This window comes from Triticum aestivum, chromosome 3A (genome assembly GCF_018294505.1).
Source record: "Triticum aestivum cultivar Chinese Spring chromosome 3A, IWGSC CS RefSeq v2.1, whole genome shotgun sequence".
In the NCBI taxonomy this organism is placed as follows: domain Eukaryota; kingdom Viridiplantae; phylum Streptophyta; class Magnoliopsida; order Poales; family Poaceae; genus Triticum; species Triticum aestivum.
The window spans coordinates 366,146,893-366,164,128 of NC_057800.1; the positions used below are offsets into that span (position 1 = coordinate 366,146,893).

The 17,236-nt window shown below is 41.2% G+C and overlaps 2 long non-coding RNA genes across 7 annotated transcripts; both read left to right on the top strand.

Moving 5' to 3' along the window:
* Positions 1-1,557: 1,557 nt before the first annotated feature.
* Positions 1,558-8,192, top strand: LOC123061302 (uncharacterized). Of its 2 annotated transcripts, XR_006428878.1 has the most exons (6): positions 1,571-2,278; positions 2,355-2,537; positions 3,724-4,982; positions 5,709-5,982; positions 7,186-7,293; positions 7,889-8,192. It is a non-coding gene; the product is annotated as an uncharacterized lncRNA (long non-coding RNA). The 2 variants fall into 2 exon arrangements; XR_006428877.1 differs by having other exon boundaries at positions 1,558-2,537.
* Positions 8,193-12,160: 3,968 nt separating this feature from the next.
* Positions 12,161-16,486, top strand: LOC123061303 (uncharacterized). 5 transcript variants are annotated; one of them, XR_006428883.1, is made up of 7 exons: positions 12,161-12,362; positions 12,468-12,755; positions 12,850-12,990; positions 13,503-13,718; positions 14,234-14,416; positions 14,497-15,627; positions 16,142-16,486. It is a non-coding gene; the product is annotated as an uncharacterized lncRNA (long non-coding RNA). The 5 variants fall into 5 exon arrangements; XR_006428881.1 differs by having other exon boundaries at positions 14,510-15,627; XR_006428880.1 differs by having other exon boundaries at positions 13,503-13,694.
* Positions 16,487-17,236: the final 750 nt, after the last annotated feature.

Sequence of the window (17,236 nt, forward strand, 5' to 3'; positions counted from 1 at the left end):
TAAGCATGACAGGAAAAAATCCGTTCGACCCAAAATGTCACAGATATGTCTTTTTTTGTAGTGTTCACAAAAAACTCATTTTGGGCACTCAGAGAAATGGAAATGAATTTTTCGTTTAAAGAAAATGAAACCTTCCTTAGGCAACATTGTTTTCCATTCAACGATGCATCCTTGTGCACGATATGAGATCATTTGAACAAATTATGTCATGAATGTTGGTATAAGATTGATCATTTGGCTTGAAAGTCATGAATCTTCACACATGATAGCTCATTTTTAGAACCCCTTTTGAAAATAATTACTGTATTACAAGTTTATTATTTTTTCTAGTAACTTGGTATCATATAATGACACAATGCGAAGGTTTTCCAATTTTTGTTTTTTTAATTTTTATGCCCGTTTCAAAATGCGATCAAAATGACGGCATGACCGTTCCTAGCTAGTGGTTCAACCTTGGAAATTTTTTGGTCTTTCTCTAGTTAAATAGATACTTATGTACCTAAAAAATATTTTTGGAAAAAATAAAGAGCAAACTATATGGCAGCTACTGTTCAAACTTGACCCGCTTCCAACTAGATCGGTGGAAATTTGTCTTTTTCACTAGAGGTGGATCAAAACTTTTGACACCCAACCATTTGGTTAACTGTGCATTAAACATGGCCTAGTATTTTATAAAAATGATTTGCTATAATTTTACAACAAATATATGGTAGGTCCTTCACAAAAAAAACTCATTTTGGCCACTCGAAAAATTGGAAAATTAATTTTTCGTCCAAAGAAAATGAAAACTTCCTCAGGCAACATTGTTTGCCATTCCAAGATGCACCCTTGTGCATGATATGATATAGTTCGAACAAAGTATGTCATGAATGTGGCCATAAGATTGATCAATTTGCTTGAAAGCCATGAATCTTCACACATGATAGCTCATTTCCGAGAACAATTTTTTTGAAATAATCACCGTATTATTTTTTCTGGTAACTTGGTCACATATAATGACACAATGCGAAGGTTTTCCAATTTTGTGATTTTTTTTTGAATTTTTTATGCCCGTTTCAAAATGCGGTCAAAACGGCGGGCATGACCGTTTGTATCTATCTATGGAATCTTGCAAAACTTTTGGCGCGTCTCTAATGAAATATATACTTGTGTATCTTAAAATGTTTTTTGTAAAAAATAACGAGCAAGATATGAAGTAGGTGTAGTTCAAATTTGACCCAGTTCCAGCTGATTCGGAAGGAACCCGTTTAAATAGCCAAAAATAGACAGAAAGATTGGAAATGCATTAAAGTTGGTGATTATTCATAAAACATGGTATAATTTGAGTGAAAATTTTAATGGTGCCATTTTACAAAATAATATTGGCAGTTGCTTCACAGTTTACTATGTTTTTATCACATAGAACCTTTTTTTATTAATGACAAAAGTATCAAACCAATCAGGATCTTTCCCCCGGAACGCCTCACTCTGCAATCTGAGCCGTCCACAGTGTATGGATCCAACGTCCACCCCTCACCCTCTCACCCACCCACACCTACCCCTTTCCCCCGCACGACGTGCCCTCCTCTCTCTCCCTCGCACACCACTCGTCGTCTCCTCCTCTCTCTCCCAGATCCATATGCCGCCGCCGCCATCCTCTCCCCTTCCCTCACCTCACCTTCTCTCTCAAGCCCCCCCCCCGATGCCGATGGCGACGGTCGTGCGGGTGCGCTGGCGACAGATTGGCCAGCCATGGCGGCGGTGCTGCCACATCCGATCCAATCCGAGAGGCCCGCAGCGGACCTCACGGATCCACCGCGAGCTCCTCGCTCCACCGCACACCACTCCTCTCTCTCCCCCGCGCAGCGAACCCTAGCGCTCCCCGATCCAGATCCCTCCCCTCCCCTAACCGCCATCCACGCCGCTCGCCGCCGGCCTTGACCCCCTCCCTCCCTGCCCTCCGAACACTATCGCCGGCCAGATCCACTGGAGCCCCCACCCCTGCCTCTCTCTCATGACCCATCTCTCTCTCCCGTACTGCACGCCGCTGCCACATGTGCCACCCAATTCTAGCATTCATCGGTGACACACGGCACCACGCAGCAAGGGGCTCGCATCGCTCCGACCAGATCCGATAGGCGCCTCACTGGCCTCGGATCAGGCATGCATGACCCGGTACCGCCACCGTCACGCCCGTCGCTGAGATCCATGGCGTTGGCCCGTGGCTGGTGCCGGGAGGCTTGGATTCATGCGTGCCCCGGTTGTGGGTCCTGGCCGTCCTCGGCGTCGTGTCCTAAAGGTCTGCTCTCTGCGCCTCAGTCCCGATTTGGTTTGCTCCCTCCCCTGCCATGATGCGGCCGGTTCTCTATACACAGGTGCACAAGAGACCTCGTCTCCACTCCAAGGCCATTTGTACTGGCATGGAGGTTGCTTGCCGGCCATCCATGATGGTAAAGACCACCAGCGGCAGCAGGGCCAGCAAGACGGCGGCCACCATCAACCGCTTCTTCCTGTCCCCATCACCTTCCTTCAGCCTTCTCCCACCGTCGCCAATCAAGGTACCCCGCCTCGCTGTCACCAGCGAGGTTAGATTGAGACTAGTTTTTTTTAACTCTGCGGTGTTATCTTCAAGTTCTCGTTGACAGTCTATCCAAAAAAATTACACTATCTCATGCAGTTAACTGAACACAAATAAGCCTTGCCATTTTTAAATAAACGCCTCTAGAATCTCAGTTAGAGTCTCATTAAATGATGAGCGAGCTACAGCAAATGGCTGCTCGTCCCCTCCTCCCTCCGTGAGAAGGACGACTTGGGCATGCCCGGGCATCTCAACCACATGAAGAAAATGTTCATGGATTACAAGTTTATAACTAGAAGTAGGTATTGGTTCATGGATTACACGTTTTCTCTTCTTTTGAAAATCAACATGAGTTTTTGTCCTTGTTGCAATCAACAGTTCAAATCTGTCACAAAAAGAAAAGCTTTGATGTTGGCTGCAGTGGATGGATATCAATGGCATGATGGCATGGACGGTGGCATCCTTCCTCAGGTAGTCTGGCCTAGACCGAACAGCAGCCGGTGTGCTCCTGGGCAGCTCTCGGCCTCCTTGGTCTTTGGCTGGGCGCACCTTCCTGCTAGCATAAGTTGTATAACATGTGTTCAATGCGATGCGAGTACTACGCAGGTTCTGCTTGTTGGCTAAAGAATGAGTTGGGTTGGGGGTCCACAAGAAACACTAGTAGTAAAAAGGATTTACCCAGTTTTGGAGGGTAGGCTCGAGCCCTTTGAAGCCTGTTGGGTAGATTCGCCACTGGTCCTAGTATATCTTTTGTCTCGGTTGGAATGCGGCTGATGCGTCTGACTCTGCCGCTACCTCTTAGCTGTAAGACATTCACATTATGTCTTTTTTTTGCTGACACTGATAATTACAATATGGTTGAAAATCCACTCGGTTGTGGACTAATAAGAGCCCGCAATACATATACTAGTTGTCATGTTGTGCTCGCTGTTCCATATTCTGTTGATCCACTGATCGCTGATCAGCTGATGAGAATTGTAGTTAGTTTTTTGAATGATTTGGTGTGCATGTGATCAGTATCATTTGCATAGTATTTCAAAGGACATTTTATGTAGTTTCATCGCAGTTATGATATTGATTACCGGTCCTTGATGCACTTAAGCAATATATTTTCATAATTATTATTGCTCAACAACCATTATAAATAATATCTCTTTTTCATGCAGATTTGGTGTGCAAAGGCACAATTTCCTTCTAGGGCTTCATCTGCAAATCCACAAAAGTATGAAAGGATCAACTTGTCGAAGTGGTAGAAGAAGCTAGGGTGAAAAGAGCAAAGCAGATCTCACCTGTGGGGAGCGAGGACTCCCGCAGCCAACCAGTTGCCATAGGATGATTGTCTGATTCCTTGCGTGATGCCTTCCTTCTGCTCCAACAACGACGCCGTTCGCCGCGGCTCTCTGATGTCCGCCGTAGATCTTCTCCAACAACCACCGCTATTCTGACCATGACGCCTCCTTGACGACTTGCCGCTGATCTCCGAGGATCAGCCGCTGCTCTTCTCCAACAACGGGGCTGCTGCTGATTCTCTCAAGCCCGGAACTGGGACCAGAGAGAAGAACAATCAAGATCCAGGGAACTCCCCTCTCTTTACTCTTGTCTCTGTGATGTCTAGTTTCTCTCTTGAATGCCAAGGATCACATATCTAGTAGAATCAAGTTGTTCTCACTTAAATTCAATCACTTACCATGTGACACTGATTTTTTGTTAATACACTGTCCAAGTCATGAATTTCTTGAACTGGTGCATGTATATATTTGGGTGCTAGTCAACTAGAGAATGTCTGTGATACCATGTTTGTACTATGTGCTAGTGTAGCTGTACCGATGCAAATACTGCTTGTGTACTTATGGAGTAGTAAATAGCCTTTCATGTCATTCTCCAAGTCTGCACATATCATTGTTATTTTAGGAGCAGATCTCTCATCCTTGTTTGCATAAGAAACCTGAACTTGCTTAAAAGCCAATTTAGTTGTGTATTACCAGTTCAAGTTGTTTAGTATCTATCATGTTCTGTTTTGCTACCGAACACCTTCAACTTAAATGTTGAATTGCCTTGGTACACATAATTGTTTTTAATCTAAGGGGAAGCCCTTAATAGTCAGCTGACCTTATGAACCGTATAAATATATCAAAATCATGTGTTGTTAAATTGAGCTTATTGTCAATTGGCAACCTCGTATTGTAGTAGCTAGACCATCTTGCACCATCCCTCTAATAAAGAATAAATCATGATGTTTCTGCTGCCATAACTTGTTTTCTTGTTTACCATCCAGGTACAATGGGACCAAGCTCATCCTCCTCGTCCCTAGCTACTACACGACTGCCGTCCTGCATACTCCCTCCTGTTCATGGAGCATCTGGACCTCTTCATGGAGGTTTGAAGCATCTGTCAGTCAAATTTTGAAGCAGGCCAATTGGAAGCGGTTGGTGTCCCCTGAATTCGTCTTGGCTTTTGTGAAATTGGTACCCTTCATGGATGTTTAGATTAGTTTGGTTTCAGGAATGCAAATTTGACTCAATACATCATTGTTATCTATATTTTTCTTCAGTATTGCAGGAATGCAAATTTGATTAGTCTTGGGTGTGCATTGCTGTTCTTATCTCTGTACTTTCTAGTTGTGCTAATTTTAGGACCTCTTAGGTGAATTTGGATGTTGGGAAGTGGATCCTGAATGCACTTTGTGTTTGTTATATTCAGATTTGCACAGAATTTTTTTGCTATAAAAAATCTTTAGTTACGTAGGGTTTGAATTACTACACCTGAATCTGCAGATTTGCACATAGAAATCTTCAGAGATTGGAGCATATACCAAATCTTGATATATCGACTGTATCTTCTTGCTGAATCGAGTGCTCTCTTATATATTTTGTATATATCATTGTTGTAGGTTAAATGTAGTTCTAGCAAATTTACGTAAGTAGTAGGACTGTAGGAGTATATCATGAATATTATTTTAACTGAAATGGGTGTTCACTTTTAATTACGATATTCTATTAATGTAGGTTCAATTGGGTTAGCTGTAAATTTTCCATCTTTAGCATCTGTGCCCTGTAGATTTTGTTCAGATGATTTTACCTTGCCTTGTTTGAACCAAGAGTTTGAGCAACACACGTAACTGTCAACTCAATGATTTGAATTTATTTGGCAGGCACCAATTGGCAGTGAGAGGCAGAAGAGGAATTGTGACACCGTGTTCCATGCTCCTTCAGACATGGAGTCCAGGCGGGCGCGGTTCCGTCACCCCGCGGACTCCATTGGAGGAGGCCCCACCCCGCGTGTGGCCGACTTGGAGTTGGAGGGCTTCCTACCCCACGCCCCTTGTCTGCTCTGACGATGGGTTCCTCCTGGCCGTGATGATGCCTGAGACCGGCCGCTACACCCACAAGAAGGACGACGGCATCTGTAACAACGTCTGCAACAAGGTGAGGCCCTCCCCCTCCCCTCTCCAGATCTGCTATGTTCTCAAGTTGAGCCATTCCCCTCCCCCTCCCCTCTCCAGATCTGCTATGTTCGCTGCGGGGGGGGGGGGGGGTTTGATTCCCCGGTCCATGAGATGCATGCTTCCCTTGTCAGGATGCTGAGAGCATTAGGTCTGGGACGCATTCTTGCGGTCTTGTACCTTGATTAGGTCCTCGTGACATTGTCAATACATGTTGCTACTTTACACATGTTTAATCAAATCGATCAAGCAGTCGTTGTCTTGTCATGCTTGCTGTATTAATAGCTAATTGAGTTGTGTATTACCAATCCAAGTTGTTTAGTATATATCATGTTCTGTTTTGCTAATGAACAACTTCAACTTAAATGCTGAATTGCCTTGTACACATCATTGTTTGTAATCTAAGGGAAAGCCCTTAATAGTCAGCTGACCTTATGAACTGTATAAATGTCATGCTTGTTGTCAATTGGCAACCTCTTATTGTAGTAGCTGGACCTTCTTCCACCATCCCTTTAATAAATAATAAATCATGATGCTTCTGCTGCCATAACTTGTTTTCTTGTTTACCATTCAGGTACAATGGGACCAAGCTCATCCTCCTCGTCCCTAGCTACTACACAACTGCCATCCTGTATATTCCCTCCAGTTCATGGAGCATATGGACCTCTTACTTTAGTAGCTGGTTATGCCTGCTGCGTGTATCCCCATCTATTTGATGTTTTGCTAGAACCATAAATCCTGATGCATGGTGATCATGGTCTGGTTTTGTATATCTGTTCTACTGGTGCTTAAAATTTCACATGCCTCGTGACATTGTCAATACATGTTGCTACTTTACACATGTTTAATCAAATCTATCAAGCAGTCGTTGTCATGTCATGCTTGCTGTATTAATAGCTAATTGAGTTGTGTATTACCAATCCAAGTTGTTTAGTATATATCATGTTCTGTTTTGCTAATGAACAACTTCAACTTAAATGCTGAATTGCCTTGTACACATCATTGTTTGTAATCTAAGGGAAAGCCCTTAATAGTCAGCTGACCTTATGAACTGTATAAATGTCATGCTTGTTGTCAATTGGCAACCTCTTATTTTAGTAGCTGGACCTTCTTCCACCATCCCTTTAATAAATAATAAATCATGATGCTTCTGCTGCCATAACTTGTTTTCTTGTTTACCATTCAGGTAAAATGGGGCCAAGCTCATCCTCCTCGTCCCTAGCTACTACACAACTGCCATCCTGTATATTCCCTCCAGTTCATGGAGCATATGAACCTCTTACTTTTGTAGCTGGTATGCCTGCTGCGTGTATCCCCATCTATTTGATGTTTTGCTAGAACCATAAATCCTGATGCATGGTGATCATGGTCTGGTTTTGTATATCTGTTCTACTGGTGCTTAAAATTTCACATGCCTGGATTTTGATTGAACTCGTTCTTGTAGGTCAATTTAGTTTCTCAAGTCTATTGTAAACATTTTGAATGAATTTTCACGTCTTCTAATCGTCTTCTAATAGTATAGTAAGTTAAGAGTTGCACATGTCAGTATACTATTCACCATCAATCATGTGATTTGGTGTTGGATCAGGAAAAGAAAGAAAATGTAGGTGCACATTCGTATTATTATATCTGCAATTCATTGAACTCTGCTTGCATGATACTCCTATATGCTACTGTGGTGGCTGCTTTGTAATTACTAGCGGGGTGCTTGGTTGTCCACCTATTTATGTGCTGCTATTTAACCAACCGGTACTGCTAAAACATGCGGAATGACTAATGAATCTGTACCCGAATACCATGTGTAGTTACTATTATGTATTATTTTTTGCATCGTCTCAACATTTTTTTGCTGCTATATAGTTTATCACTCATGATTGTTGTACTGCCAGGTGAATGAGGCTTTCAAATGTTGAAGGAGGAGGACAATAGGAACTTCTATTATGTCTTATCGTCTAAATTTCTGTTCTAATTGTCTTTTTCTTAGAATAGTTTTGTTTGGCACTTACTGTTCCTGGGATGTAAAGTATGTATTGCTAGAATGAATGCTTGTAATATTAGCAATATCATATTTTGGGCTCCTATAACATTGCACGTTGCTTTGAAAATGCATCAGAACTGGGCTAGGCCCAAGATAGCTTGCGGTGTGATGTGTTGTAATGTCAATGGTATAATAATTTTTTTGGATTGGATCAATTTGTTCAGAACTGGGACAGTCCCAAGATATATTGGACAACTATTTTTGAGGAAAAACGTGAGAGTCCCAGCAAAGAAACGGCCCAGAGAATACATTACCAAAAAGAAAATTTGCCATCAAAAGGCCCAGGCAAAGAAATTAAAAGGCCGAATTTTTGGGATAAACCCATGTAGGTAATCAAAGCACAAGAAAAAAATATATTAAATGGACTGAATTAATGGGTTTGTCCCATATAGACATTGAACTGGACCGGGCTGATTCTTATCAATGATCATTTTATTTGGTCGCAATTTTTCCATGTCAGCTTGCCACGTTGGATCCGACGTGGCCTGGGCAGAGAGCTAGCGATCAAAACAGAAGGTCGTAGGATCAATGATCTTTTGTTTTGATCGTTGCCTTCAACAACCTTATCAGAAAGAAGGTCGTTAATTTCCATTAAAGATGGTAAGCTTTTGGCTTTTGACCATCTGTTTTTTATCACAAGATCGAAAATGAAAAACAATGTTGCAAGTTAACATATTTTTTGTAGTGCATGGATCCTTTCAATATCCTTTGACAATTACTTTATGTCAAATTTCATTTCGTATCATATTTCATGATTGTCATTTTGGATACACAAGTGCTCTTCCTTGCAAGACTAACCCATGTAGGTAGATGAACTCAAAACTACAAGAAGTGCTCCCAACTCTTGATGAGCTACAACAACCTTGAGCAACCTACACAAGTTCAACCACATGATCAACATGAACACCACCACCCAAGGTATGTTATTCCATCTTAGAGAAGCTTTACCCCAACACATGGGGCAGAGTAGCTCAACAAGATGAGAATACATCAAAATGCTTAAACGAAAAATGGCAACCCCATTTTGAGCTTAAACGCTGAGTATGACCTACGATCAAGTGTTCGCACTTGGCTCCTCAGTCAATATACTCTAACATAGACGACTTTGTCGCCCACCAATTCTAGATGAAGTTCCTTTGTTTTGTGTTCTTGCATTTGTGCCTAGCTTGTTTCCCTTTCACTTCATCTAGATTTATTTTCGATTTGGTCCAATTTTGCAACAAATATATGATAGGTCCTTCACAAAAAAACTCATTTTGGACACTTGAAAAATGGGAAAATGATTTTCTTGTCCAAAGAAAATGAAAACTCCCTTAGGAAACATTGTTTGCCATTCCAATATGCACCCTTGTGCACAATATGAGATCATTTGAAGAAACTATGCCATAAATGTAGCCATAAGGTTGATCATTTGGTTTGAAAGCCATGAATTTTCACATATGATAGCTCATTTATGAGAACACTTTTTAAAAATAATTACCATATTATATGTTTATTATTTTTCCTGGCAACTTGGTCACATATAATGACACAATGCGAAGGTTTTCCAATTTTTATTTATTCTTATTTTTATGTCCGTTTCAAAATGCGGTTAAAACGGTGAGAATGACCGTTCCTAGCTAGTAGTTGAATCTTGGATTTTTTGCCGTTTATCTTATTAAATATATACTTATGTATCTAGAAATGATTTTTGGAAAAAATAAATAGCAAACTATGAGGCAGCTGTAGTTCAAATTTGACCCGCTTCCTCCTGAGTAAATGGAAAATTATCTTTTTTCACAAGAGGGGGATCAAATCTTTCGACACCCAACCATTTGGTCAATTGTTCATTAAATATGGCCTAGTATTTTAGAAAATTGATTTGGTACAATTTTGTAACAAATATATGGTAGGTCCTTCACAAAAAAAACTCATTTTGGGCACTCGAAAAATGGAAAATGAATTTTTTGTCTAAAGAAAATGAAAACTTCCTTAGGCAACATTGTTTTCCATTCCAAGATTCACACTTGTGTACGATATGAGATCATTTGAACAAACTATGTCATGAATGTGGCCATAAGGTTGATCATTTGGCTTGAAATCCATTAATCTTCACACATGATAACTCATTTATGAGAACACTTTTTAAAAATAATTACCATATTACAAGTTTATTATTCTTCGTGGTAACTTGGTCACATATAGTGACACAATGCGAAGGTTTTCCAATTTTTAGATTTTATTTAATTTTTTATGGCCGTTTAAAAATGCGGTCAAAACGGCGAGAATGACTGTTCCTAGGTAGTAGTTGAATCTTGAAATTTTTTTGTTGTTTCTCTTATTAAATAGATACTTATGTACCAAGAAATGATTTTTTGGAAAAAATAAATAGCAACTATGAGGCAGTTGTAGTTCAAATTTGTCCCGCTTCCTCCTAAAACAACGGTAATTTGTCTTTTTCACGAGAGGTGGATCAAATCTTTTGACACCCAACCATTTTGTCAATTGTGAATTAAATATGGCCTAGTATTTTAGAAAATTGATTTGGTACAATTTTGCAACAAATATATGGTTGGTCCTTCACAAAAAAAACTCATTCTGGGCACTCAAAAAAATGGGAAATGAATTTTTTGTCCAAAGAAAATGAAAACTTCCTTTGGCAACATTGTTTGCATTCCAAGATTCACACTTGTGCACGATATGAGATCATTTTAACAAACTATGTCATGAATGTGGGCATAAGATTGATCATTTGGCTTGAAAGCCATGAATCTTCAAACATGATAGCTTATTTCTGATAACACTTTTTTAAAAATTGTTGTATTACAAGTTTATTATTTTTCCTAATAACTTGGTCACATGTAATGACACAATGCGAAGGTTTTTCAATTTTTCAATTTTTTTTGATTTTTTTATGCTTGTTTCAAAATGCGATCAAAACGGCGGCTTGACCGTTCCTAGCTAGTGGTTGAATCTTGGAAAACTTTTGATATTTCTCTGATTAAATAGATACTTATGTACCTAGAAATGACTTTTGGAAAAAATAAAGAGCAAACTATGATGCAGTTGCAGTTCAAATTTGACCCGCTTCGTACTGAATCGGCGAAATTTGTCTTTTTCGCCAGAGGTGGATCAAAACTTTTGATACCCAACCATTTAGTCAATTGCGAATTAAATATGGCCTAGTATTTCATAAAATTGATTTGGTCCAATTTTGCAACAAGTATATGGTTGGTCTTTCACAAAAAAAAACTCATTTCAGGCACTCGGAAAATGGAAAATGAATTTACCGTGCAAAGAAACTAAAAACTTCCTTAGGAAACATTGTTTGGAATTCGAAGATGCACCATTGTGCATAATATTAGAGCATTTGAACAAATATGCCATGAATGTGGCCACAAGATTGATCATTTTAGCTTGAAAGCGATGAATCTTCACGCACGATAGCTCTTTTTTGAGAACACTTTTTTTAAAATAATTGTCGTATTACAAGTTTATTATTTTTCCTGGTAACTTGGGCACATGTAATGACACAATGCGAAGGTTTTCCAATTTGTTGATTTGTTTTGAATTTTTTATGCCCGTTTTAAAATGCGGTCAAAACAGCGAGTATGATCGTTCCTAGCTAGTGGTTGAATATTGAAAACTTTTGATGTTTTTGTGATTAAATAGATAGTTACGTACCTAGAAATGATTTTTGAAAAAAATAAAAAGCAAACTACGAGGTAGCTGCAGTTCAAATTTGACCCGCTTTCAACTAAATAGGCGTAAATTTTTCTTTTTTACCAGAGGTGGGTCGAAACTTTTGACACCCAACTATTTGGTCAATTGTGCATTAGATATGTCCTAGTATTTTTAAAAATTTATTTGATCCAATTTTGCAACAACTATTTTCTAGGTCCTTCACAAAAAACCCGATTATTGCCACTCCAAAAATTGAAAAATGTTTTTTGTGCAAAGAAAGAAAAACCCATCCCAATATACACACATGTGCACAATATTTGAACATTTTCACATAATATGATCCAATTTTCCACCAAAGATTTCATATGTTCTTAAAAAAACCATTTGTATACTCAGAAAATAAATTTAAATTCTCCTTGGTGGAAAGGTGTGTGCCATGAATCGACGACATGGCATCCATCCATCCATCCATCCCACACCACTGTAACTCCCTCCGCTCCTCCCTCCCAAACCCTAACTCCCACTCCCCCGATTCAGATCCCCCCTCTCTGCCATACCTCTCCCCTCGTCGCCGCCTCCCTCTTCGCCACCACCTCTCCCCTCGCCGCCGGTCTGCCACACCTCTCCCTTCGCCCTCGTCTACTACACCGCCGGCATCTCCGGTACCGCTTCTTCCTTCCTCTCTGCTTGCTTCCTACAATATGTTTTTCTTCTTTGTGGCGCTGGTGCTAGCTTCTAACTAGTAAGGGATGGATGGGTGCCGGCAGGCACATCAACCCGGCAGTGACCTTCGGGCTGTTCCTGGCGAGGAAGCTGTCGCTGACTCGGGCGGTGTTCTACATCATCATGTAGTGCCTGGGCGCCATCTGCGGCGCCGGCGTGGTGAAGGGGTTCCAGCAGGGCCTGAACATGGGCAACGGCGGCGGCGCCAACGTGGTGGCGCCCAGCTACACCAAGGGCTCCGGCCTCGGCGCTGTGATCATCGGCACCTCCTCGTCTACACTGTCTTCTCCGCCACCGACGCCAAGAGGAACGCCAGGGACTCCCACGTTCCCGTGAGTACCATCACTGCCGCTCTGTTCTTCCCCCTAATAAATTTCCTTACCGTGCTTGGTTAATGGTCACTTATGGTGCGTGGAACGTCGACAGATCCTTGCCCCGTCGCCAATCGGGTTCGCGGTGTTCCTGGTCCACCTGGCCACCATCCCCATCACCGGCACCGACATCAACCCGGCGAGGAGCCTCGGCGCGGCTATCATCTACAACAGGGAGCACGCCTGGTCAGACCACGTGAGTGAACTAAAACCGAAACTGAAACCAAACACCCCTCCTTTCCTTTCTCTGAACTTGAAAGCATGGCCCTTGCTTGTTTTCTGCAGTAGTGGTAATAACTGCAGGGATGTGGTAGCATTCAGAAGTAACTTAAAGTTGATGCAGATGCTTAGGTACTCTCTATTGCACACCTAATTACCCGATGTGAGATTGGGAAGTTTATCAATCTGGTGAACCAATGTGACAGTAGCTGCAATAATCGAGCAGTTATAGCTGATGATGGTAGTGTATCATCTGCTGGTTATTCAGATATGGAAAGTCTACCCTGATCTCAAGGGAAATGCCGAGACTTGCCTTAGCGTGGCACCCAACCACTGTTGCCTTCTGGTAGCAGGATAGTGACTTGAGTGTCCATTATAGATTAATATTATCTAGGAAATGATTTTCAAAAAAATGCTATCTAGGAAATAATTTAGCATTGTTCTGCTTATAAGTGCTAACTGTTTTCCTCAAATATTTCGACTTTGCAGTGGATCTTATGGGTCGGCCCCTTCATCGGCACCACGCTGGCCGCCGTCTACCAGCAGGTGGTCATCAGAGCGATCCCATTCAAGACCAAGTCCTAAGCTGTTGTTCTTCCTGCTACAAAGAAGATGCCAACCCTTGCACGTTTGTCTCGCTGTGTCTCTGTGTCAGCTTCTGTAAGATGTTGTTTGTCCAAGGTTAGAGGAGACTGCTGCTCTTAGGTATTTACGAAACAGCTAAAAATTCCCAGGTTGTACCCTGTTCAAACGATGCTGCATATCAGCACATGCTAATAGTTAATGTGCATGCTCAACCAGTAATCAGAATTGCCTCTATAAGATGTTGTTTGTCAACCGTCCAACAGCAACTTGGTTCTGATTATCTTCTTACTTCTTAGTGATGTTGTCTTGTTCTACTTCTGAAGTAGTACTGCTTTATCCAAGCCTGGATCTCCTATATACTGTAGTCCTGCCATGCAATCTGATCCTGACACAAGACATTACTCTGTCTAACCCATGTCTGATTTATAACATAGTAATATTGTGTAGCTTGATTATTTGTATTCAACTATTCTTATTTATAACATGACCTGCCACTTCAAAATATTTTTTATCCAACAAAGTTCGTTACACCAAGCAATTGAGAAAAAAAGGAGAATAAGGAGTAAACATCTACTTGTTTATTACAACTCAAAACATATAGTTGTTGGAATTAAAAATTACATATAACCATACAGGTTATGACAAGCCAGGGGCTCTTCTCAACTTCTGGTGATTTATGCGATGCATGAGGAGAATCGGGTTGTTGCACACAGCATGCTGCAGCGATGTCTTCTTCTCCTCTCTTCGCGGGTGCTCACTGGTCCACGCTGCCACCCATCAATGTTGACAAGTCACCATCTAAAAGGTTGTCCGAGGAGGTATAGCCGAATCCTGAATCTGATTGATGTGCTCTCATACACCTTTAGATTTCTGTTTCTTTACATTTACATAGTTTCAGTTACTTGTTACAGAAACTGCTGGTTTTGAACGCTAGAAAGCTCCTGGCATGGACAAGACAGAAGTGGGAAGGCTATTGCTGCTCCATGCTCCCGGCTTGACTTAAATATATGGACCTGATTATCCTGTTGGAATTAATCATTCTTGTTGTGGCAGCTACATATTAATCTAGTTCTAGTCTCTAATCTTTATACCCCACATGCCTTCTGTATGTTGAATTAGTTTCCTATCTAGTTCAATGTAGATTCTGATTCTAGCTCCTAGACTTGTGTTCAAGTGTCTTTCATTTAACAGATGAGTGCAAAGAAGGCCACTGGATCCGCTAGAAATTGTTCGAGCTGCAGGGTTTTGCTTGCTCGCTTGCTTACTTTGCTACCTCTTTGTAACCTGGTCGATTTTGTTTTCTTCTACCATTCTCAGTGTCGTGAAAATGGAGATGCACTGCTTCACATTCTTAATCTAATTTAATGTGTAAAATGGCAGGCAAATGCTGCTGCAAAGATATTAGTGGTATATGTGCATGCATTTGACAATATGATTTCACATGTGTGTTTGAAAATTAACCATACAGATTATGGTACTGTTAATTTGGTGCAGTTGAATGAGTGCTTGGTGTTGATATTTTGTTAAATGAGCATTATGTTGTCTTATAATAGATTGATTTGCACTGTTTTGGTTAATCATAGTCCCACCACCGTATGTGATTTAATTGACTAAGATGTTGCAGTAGACTTTGTTGCTAGCTATTTAAGATCACTTAAGATATTAATAAACATCATGTTGTGATAGTGGTGGTCATTGTGTTAAATAAATTGTAACACTGGTAATCTAGTAGAAATTTTGATCAAATTGGAACTTTCATATGCTTATAAAGCTTTCCTATGAACATTCATAGGGATTTTAGCATGGCTGCTGTTGGCCCTTTGTATTAATATGTAATAAGTGTATGTACAAACTGGATGTTAAAATGACAGGGATTTCTGATGGCGGTGGTGCACATCCCGCGCCAGTTCAAGGTGCTGGACTGGTTCCTGAACAGGAAGGACTACAAGGACGGGAGGTTCGCCCAGGTCGTCTCCAACGCCATCGACATGAAGCTCAAGGATGATCTTGAGAGGCTCAAGAAGATCACGTATAACCTCGCTGTTCCTGGTTCTTTTTTCCCCTTACTACTAGTTGATATATGACTATGTGTTAGATTCAACTACTGAAGATCCTTGCACTTCATATCAGGACTAGCAGTTTGTGTCTTGCCTGGTAGTATATAGTTTAATTTGCTATCATTAGCTAGGGTTGTTGATTGACTTAGTTTTCTACTGGAAGTCAAATCTCCTAAACACTAGAATGCCTGAAATGTCAGGGTAGCAAGTACTAGCCATGTGCTTCATTCTATGTACCGTTCTGGTGTCTCTGCATGTATGGTCTAGCTTTTTGTGTAGAATAGTGAGTTGATGCTTCTTTCTACAGAAATACAACATGTTAGCTCTATGGATGTTTATTTACCTACAACTTTTGCCATCTCTAACTTGGTTATATAACCGTTCAATTCAGTCAATCTTTGGGGTGTTGATACACTACTGTGCAAGTTCTATGGTATGTGAGTTTCTTCTATTGCTGCAAGCATTGACACAATATGTCATGTGCAGGGAGCTCCGCATCCGAGTCTCGTCCATCCTCGGCAGCAAGGAGCTGGGCCAAGGGAGCAAGCAGCGCTGCTGGTTACTTGGGGCCAGATCGAATTAGATGACACACCATGGCGTGTGGCGGCCTATTTTGCTTCCAAGAGCAGTACTGTCTATTTGAAATGAGATGTACTCGTCTACGGCCTAGTAAAAAATTTAAGGATTGTCATGTACTGTCTATGATGTAGTGAGCTGTAGGAGTGAAATGAAATTTTATCTGCTATTGTATGTGCTATTTTCCTGTAATGTGTTGTGTACATTTTACTTGAACATTAAATTCTCCAGAAAATGTTCTTACCGGACTTGATAGTGGCCATGGCCCAAATATACTTGCACTATTAACATGCCATGGCCCAAAATAACCTGGGCGGAAAAGCTATTCAGAAGTACTATAAGCAGGCCTCGACTTAAATAGAAAATAGAAACAAAAAGGAAATGAACTATGCAAAAACGTAAAGGCCCATGATAGAAAAGGCCTGAAAACATTCAAGGAAAAAAAATACTAAATGGGCTGAATTGTTGGGCTCGGCCCATATAGACACCTAATTGGACCGGGTTGAATCTTATCAATGACCTTTTCAATTGGTCGCAATTTTGCCATGTCAGATTGCCACGTCGGATTCAACATGGCCTAGGCAGAGAATTAGCGACCAAAATAGAAAGTCATAGAATCAACGACCTTTTGTTTTGGTCGTGGAATTCCATGACCTTCCCACAGAGAAGGTCGTTAATTTCAGTTTACGACTGCCAGATTTTGACCTTCTGTTTTTGGTCACAAAAACATCGCAGATGAAAAACAATGACCTTTCAGTGACCAATAGTGATGGTTGCAAGTTGACATATTTCTTGTAGTGCACGGGGTCATTGCCTCGTCTTTGTACAAGGGGTTACATGCAGCTGAAGCAAGGCCTGTACAAAAGGGCGGCTGCCGGGCAGTGCCCGGCAGCCTCGCGCCTTACGGGTAGTACTTACGGAGATGCTCAATATTCCATGAGTTTTGCAATTGAGTGCCATCTCCGATCTCCAGACGGACAGCGCCGGGTCTGGTGACTCGTACCA